We start from the raw sequence: 6,000 nt of genomic DNA, 5'->3' as shown, positions 1-6,000 counted from the left end.
GCACGGGCGACAGATCTGGTTGACATTCCTGCTGTCAGCATGCCAATTGCACGCTCCCTCATTGCTTGTGGCATCTGTGGCATTTTGCTGTGAGACAAAACTGCACATTCCAGGGTGGCCTTTTGTTGTGGGCAGTCTGAGGTACACCTGTGCACTACTCATGATGTCAGATCAGCATCCTGATGTGGCACACCTGTGAGGTGGGATGGATTATCTCAATATGGCAGATGTGCCCACTACCACACATTTGGACTGATTTGTGACCACTGTTTGGGAGGGATGGTTATATTGGTGTATCTGGAATGAATTTTAGGTCTCTACGTCCATCCCATGGGGAATGGGAGCAGTAACAAAGGTGTTGCGTTTATATTTTTGTTGAGTGTACTACATGTTTCGAATTGCAGTTGTAGACAGATGTAGTTGTCTGTATAGTAAATTTGTTTCTAGCTTTTCCTGTTTTACCTTGGTGTGATATTTAATTGCTATAATGCCTTTCATGAGTTTTCTTTCCCTGGGTTTGTAAAAACAAAAAGTATTACATATTGAATCATACTTTCATTAATTACTTTCTTCAAAATAATCTTGGTGTCTGTGTTACACTTGATAGCAAGTTTTTGTTTTAAAAAACATGTTTCTGTTTTGGATCGATAATAGGCTTGGAAAAGAAAAAATGCAGCGATTCGTACCCTGAAGGAACAAAAGGAGGAGCTTGAGGAACACAGAGATCAACTTACACAGCAGCTCAAAAGGATAGAGGCAGAGAAAAATGAGAACAAGAAGAAGCTTCAACAAGTAGATGACACATCAGAAAAAATAGACCTATAAATGTCAAATCAAAACTAGATGACCAGCAGAGAGAATATGAAAATTTTGTGCTCCATGTGGACCAGCTACTACTGACAACACATACTCTACTTGCAATAGTCTAAGTAGTTGATAATGTACTAACAAAGCTCAAATTGACTTTGTGTTTGAAAGATGTTTTTAATCACGAAATTCTCCTTTCTCAGTTAATGAAGCTCAAATGAAGCTTTTCTTTTTAACAAAATGAAATAATACAATTAATAGTTAACTGCAACATAAGGCAGGTCTTACAATCGTCTACGATTTCTGTGCATGAAAAAGAGTAAATTTATGTTGAGATTGTGTCTAAGAGTCACACAGTTGTACTTTACGTCTGGCTATTGTAAACAACTCAATAAAAAGTCCAAGCTGTCAATGCTGTACCAGCCTAGTACTGTACATAGTGCACAGGTGCTGATTACTTGTCTTAACTCAGTCAGTTGCATTTGTACAAACTTGAAATGCTGGTTGGGTGTATGACTAAGACTTATTTGTTAAGTTGTATTGATAGTCCTTCATAGTTTCTGTCATCATCCTGGGTCAGTGACCCAGCGTTTTGAGTTTATTGTTATTATTTTCTAGCTTATTCTGATTTTGCGTTTTGTTCTTTGGGTTTGGTTCTCGTCTTTTATTGTCCCTACCTATGTCTTCCCCCTGTGCTCTGTTCGTGTCCCCGAGTTTTGTGTTGTAAAACAGTCTGTGAGTTTCCTGTTTTATTTAGAAGGTTTGTGTCTTGTTGTGTCTAATTAGGTTCAGCTGTGTTCCCCTCTGGTGTGTCATTCCCTCGTTACCTTGTGTGTATTTATAGGTCGTGTCCAAATCATGGGCTGCATCCTCCTGAGGCCGCATTTGTAGACCGATTACGTCACAGCGACGCGCCGAAGGCTGTCCAAATTCGTAGACTCCTCCGAATGCAGCCGACAAATGCGTCCTCCTTTTCCCCGAATTTGAAGGATGGGTCGGGTGTGTCCTTCGTGGCGCACCATATCCCAGAATTCATAGCACGGCCCAGCCAAACTCCAGTTTCCAACAATGGCGGCCGCTACTAAGTTTTCAAATTACCCATACTAATTTTTCTGGGTCACAAAATAAACTTTTAACATATTTTCAGGCGAGAAAGTAGCTGTGTAAACATCAAATATCTGCTCTGTTTATTAAGATATCGCATATTTGCAAAAGTGCTTCGACGTTTTCAGAGACGTCTGCTACCCACCAGCTCGATAGCTAGCCGGGAGCTTGAGGGTCACTGATGCGGCTGAGAACGGCACAACTCCCGGCACATCATTTTCAGATCACCGCGGACTTTCGCTGCTCGGGTTAAACGTAATATATAAGTCACTAAGACAACCTAAAAATGTTATTGTTGGGCTTTTTCAGTGTTTTGTTTGTTCGTGAGTAAATCGGTTTGGCTGAGATTAAAAGTTATTAGATTAGATTAGATAAAATAAAACTTTATTAATCCCCCTGGTGGGTTCCTCCTTGGTTTTTACACAGCTGACTAAACGTCAAATAGAAAACTGATTAAACAGAAGTATGAGACGGTCGAGAATTTATGCCAGTGTCCTGTTATATTTTAGATAGCAAGGAGCAGACGGCCAAGTTTATTAAACTCCACCGAGACAGCGGTGACGCTAATCAGAAGGCTAGACTGTCCAATTTCCCCAGCCGTTTACTTCCGGCCTACCCGACCTTCTGAGGACCCGGCCCACGTAGACCGCGAAGGCCGGAGGATGCAGCCCATGAATTTGGACACGACCACAGTGTGTGCCTGCCTGTGTTCCTCGTCGGTTCGTCTGTGTCACTCAGTGTTTTTCCATGTCTCTCTGCCCTTCTTTCTCCGTGCCATTTCTGTGTGTCTTCCGGTGTCCTTATGTTTTCAGGTTTGTTTATTAGTTACTCCCAGTTTAGGTTTTTGTTCAGTTCTGCCCTCACTTTTGTTTTTGAGCACTGGAATAAACCTCACTTGCATCTCCACCGCTGTCTGCAACTTGGGTCCTCATTCACTCCACCACACGACTGCTGCCCAGCCGTGACAGTTTCGTATCTAAATCATTGTAATCAGACATTATAATGATTCAGTAAGGAGTGTCAAGAAATAAAATAAAAATGGTTGTGAATTCTACTCATGACTTGTTTTGGCTGTTATTATCAGTATATATTGCAACTGGACTTTGTTTTTGTGCTTGTTTTTCTAACTCACAAACAGACAACACTGTTTGTTTTAGATCAAAATACTATTTGCTCTACAACGGCCTGATTTCCACGTACGAGGACGTTATACTGCCACTGTTCTATCGAAATTTAAAACAAATTTCCTCATATGTGAATCTCATTTTTCTCAGGAACAAAAATCAGGTTAAAAAAAATCATGTAATTCTTTGTTTTTACATTCATCAGGTCCCAATCAGCCCAAATAGCAAAGAGAAATTAAAAATGCATGCCATGAAAGAGTTCGGGTCATTTAACATGCAGTTAAAGCAGTGGGGTTAAGTTAATGGGTGATTCAAAGGCACCCACTGGTCTGAATGTTTGTGCAAACATAGGACATAGAAAAATAGATACTTGCAACACAGACTGATTAGTTAATAAAATACTACAAAGATATATATGCCTTTTTTATTCACTTTTCCCCAGCTACCCCAAAAGTAACATCATCTTTAGCTTAATCAAGAGGGTTTATTCGTACATGTCTTTGATTGCAGTTGTTGTTACGCCCCAGTCTAGGGGTACAGGAACGCAACATAAGTTTGAAAAGATTGCCCCGCCCTGGTCCCCAAAACCATACACAGAGGGAAAACCGATTTCGTAGTGAATGGTGGTTTATTTTTCTACAGGGTGGGCCATTTATATGGATACACCGTAATAACATGGGAATGGTTGGTGATATTAAAGTCCTGTTGGTGGCACATTAGTATATGTGAGGGGGCAAACTCCTCAACATGGGTGGTGACCATGGTGGCCATTTAGAAGTCGGCCATCTTGGATACAACTTTTGTTTTTTCAATAGGAAGAGGGCCATGTGACACATCAAATTTATTGGTAATGTCACAAGAAAAACAATGGTGTGCTTGGTTTCAACGTAACGTAAATATATTCTGTGTGGTCAAATGTTTGTGCTTGTGGGAGGTATTCACTCTCTTTTTTGTGATCAGTGTTGGGGTCATTAAAAAGTAATTATTACACATATTACACAGAACACTATTCTTAAATGTATTGCAGTATGTTATTTAATTACACCCAGGAGAAAGACATTCGTTAGACTAGTCACTACAAATCCTTATGTTATTGCCACATTTTGGCAGGTACATCACTTAATGATTGCTTCTTGTGAGATTTGTTTAAATCCCTTTTTTTTCAGTTCACTGGGCCCTGTACCATTATTATGTGAGTCCTAGTCCTACTCTGTCCTTTATTTTAATAAGTTACATAAATTTCATCTGCACTTTAAAAGACAAGGAAATCCACTGTTGCCCTTGAGATTTTGTTTGTTATATGTGTCTGTAGAAGCAGAGTTATATTAACTGATTTTATGACAGGTTATTACATGCCATTACCGCAATCCAAATGTTCAGAGTCACAGTTGATGTTCACTGCAAATCACGTCACATGTTTTTTTTGTTTTCAATTTTATTCTGTATGTATCTCACTGTTACCTGTTTTCTGTAACATTGCTTGTTTCGGTTGGGTATACTTGACACTTAATGTTTTTGTAAAGGAACAGTTTAACTTTCTGAAAAGGAATCGTGTGTGTGTTTGTGTGTGTAGTAAAAGTAGTACAAGACAAAGATCAAGAAAACTGTAAACACACACCCAGCTTTGATTGCCGTTTACCAGGGTTAAAGTGCAACGATTTTCTTTGAGGACATTTATAGTGTTGAACATTGAAAAAGGAGACTGAAGCTTTGACACATTTAACAGGTATGTGGAAATTTACTGAAATTATTTTTAAACTTCTTAGTGGTAAAATCCCTGAAATTAAAAGCAGAATTGTTTGTGAATATAAGCAAAATAAGACTGGATGATTTAAAACCTGGCTGCAGTTTGTAGTTTAGAGAGGGTAAAACTTGAACCAGTTTTAACAACTCTACCACTGTTTGTGTGACAGATATTCCCATGATTGCATGTACTGTAAAACTTTCTTAGTGAATGCTACTGATGTATTTTTTTGTCTTTTGATCAAATAAATCACAGTTTTATCTGACTGTTAGATTGCTGTTCAAATTCAGTTTTTAAAACTATGCAATTCATTAATAAAATTGATGTAAAAACATTGCAAAATTTGTGACATCATGTAGAATTTATAATAAAGTTTAACTCAAAAATATGCAGAAGTATTTTCCTCTGGATGGAATGACCTGACAATATAGAAATATGCCTGTTTTGCTGATTTAGGTTCATGCAATCACAGAGGTTGACTCTGTTTTGCAGTGCAGATTATCACTTGTGTTATATTGGGGTAACTGTGAGAGCATGCGCTGTCCTCAGGAGAAATTCTTGATTTTAACAGAAGTTGCTCCTGGCTGTCAGCTGGCTAAGAGCAACTAAGTGGCTAAATGTGTAGGTAGTTTTTTCTCTCTTTATTAGCATGGAAAAGTAAGTCAGGGTGTGACATTTAACCAGAACCAGACATTTTAAAAGCTTTTTTAATTAAAATATTGTGGTATTAATAAAACTGATATGGATCATATAGTTCAGCTGTTTTGCTGTAACTGTATCACTATTCTGTTTTAAATAAATGTTTATCAATAATGAGCTTCATCATCTGATAAAATATACGAAAAAATGACAGAAAATACAGCAGACTGAAGAGGTCATGAAATAAGACAGAAGAAAATGAGCCTATGATAGCTTATTTTTTTCCTGAATGTTTTACCTTTCCCATAATTATTTTCCCAAAATTTATTTATATATTGCACAGGTTTTGTTTGGACAGTTGCTGCTTTTCCACACATTTTCAGTCCAGTTTAGTGAACCTGTGCATTTGAAGAGGAATATTTTTGTTTGTTTGTTTGTTTGGTAAGCTCCTTAACACTGATGAGGTGAAGCATAAGAAAGGGCACCTCACTCAAGGGATGAACCAGTGTTGCATTTGGACATAACAGACAACTTATCAAGAACCTATTTAAATTTTAATGGGTAAACCTGTTGAAAAAAATA

The sequence above is a fragment of the Astatotilapia calliptera genome, unplaced genomic scaffold, assembly GCF_900246225.1.
Source record: "Astatotilapia calliptera unplaced genomic scaffold, fAstCal1.2 U_scaffold_58, whole genome shotgun sequence".
NCBI classification, from domain to species: Eukaryota; Metazoa; Chordata; class Actinopteri; order Cichliformes; family Cichlidae; genus Astatotilapia; species Astatotilapia calliptera.
This window is presented reverse-complemented; position numbering follows the sequence as displayed.